Source organism: Apium graveolens, chromosome 5, assembly GCF_009905375.1.
Source record: "Apium graveolens cultivar Ventura chromosome 5, ASM990537v1, whole genome shotgun sequence".
Lineage (NCBI taxonomy): Eukaryota > Viridiplantae > Streptophyta > Magnoliopsida > Apiales > Apiaceae > Apium > Apium graveolens.
The window spans coordinates 298,750,249-298,752,136 of NC_133651.1; positions in this window are offsets into that span (position 1 = coordinate 298,750,249).

Genomic DNA, 1,888 nt, shown 5'->3' on the forward strand with positions numbered 1-1,888 from the left:
ATGCTCAAGACTTATGAACTTGAGATGGATCAAAGGAGCAAGAGGCATGGAAGAAAGTCAAGGACAGTTGCTCTTAAAGATGAGGAGGAATCTTCTAAAGTTGCTGTCTCAAAGAAGGGTAAAGGAAAGGCTCTCATCATAAAGTCTGATTCAGAGTCATCATATTCTGATGATGATGATTCAGAAACTGAAAATTTATCTAAAGCCGATGTTGATGCAGAGATGATGCAGCTGTGTGCTCTTATGGTGAAGGGTATCACAAAGATAGCCTACAAGAAATTCAGAAAGGGCAAGAAGTTTTCCAGGAAAGGTGGAAGTTCTGAAAAGAAAGGGTTCAGAAAGTCTGAAGGCAAAGGAGGAAAGTCTGACAGAGGAGACAACTCAAATGTCAAATGTTACAATTGTGGTGAAAGAGGCCACATATCTCCTGACTGCAAGAAAGGAAAAAGTGATAAAGGCAAGACACTTGTCACAAAGAAGAAAAGCTGGACAGACACTTCAGATTCTGAAGATGAAGTGAACTATGCCTTGATGGTAAATGCTGATAACAGCCCTGAGACTGCTGAATTGAAGGTACCTCAAACAACCTTTGATTTTCATACTGATGATATTACTGAGTTAAGATTATATCTTAAAACCATGTTCATTAGTTTTAGAGATCAGACTTTAACATGTGAACGATTAACATCTGAAAATCTTGATCTTAAAAGTAGATTTGACTATTTATTTATTATTTAATAGTTAATAATTAATAATTAAAGATTAAAATTTATCGAATAATACGAGAAAATATTCGATAATTAGGGGAATAAACGATTAACTCGTAATTATATGGGTATTTAAACGATAAGTTCGATTATTATTATTATTATTATTATTTGGACGATAGTTAATTATTTGTAAAATATCGTAATAATTATTCGTAGCAAATAATTAAATTCAGATAGTTAATTTAAATCGTATAAATTGTAATAATAACCGTAATGTTTCGATAGTTATGCGAGGAATACGAATAACTCGTAGAAATACGAGTAGTGGATCGTTGAGTTAAATTCTGATTCGAATAATAGTTTATTTATTCGATAGTGATCGTATCAGCTGAGTGTATCGATTATTTATTTGTAAATAATCGATCTAATCATATTAATAATGATAAGTTGTAAATATTTGCAATAAATTGTGATTAATCCTAATAATTAGGGATTAATTATTTTAAATTATTAAATAATTACTTATTAATTATTTATTAGTTATTTATTTATTAATTATTTAAAAATGATTGATTATTTCGATAATTAATCAAATAACTTTCGGTAAATCATAACATATTCAATTTAACTCCAAAAATTATAAAAAAATTATTGTTGACTTGGATTTTTCTTAAATAATTATTTTAGGATTTAAAAATTTGTAATAATTATTTATATTGAATAATAAATTGGATTATCAGTGTTTAATTGATATTAATTAGACCGTTAGTCCGATTTGAGCGAAACGAAAACCATTTGACTTAGAAAAATGAATTATTTTCATTAAAAATAATATGAAGACCTAATTTCTTCTAGAAATTAGTTGAATTTATTAATAGTTTGATAATCAGTCAAAATGCGTGTCGAGACGAGTCCGAAAAATTCCGAAAAAATGGAAAATGAAGCAGATGGCAACCAGCGGAGCAATCAGCGAGTCAATTTTGATTCTAAAAATTATTCTAACTATAAAAATGATGATGTGCTTATGTGCTTATGTGTATTATGTGGTTAATCGAGTCTTACTTATATATGCAATATACGAGTCAGTCATAAGCGCATGGGTAGATGTTAGGAACGAAATGAAGTCGATTCCAGATGCAATTGAAGTACAAAATGACTTAACCAATCTATTTTGATAA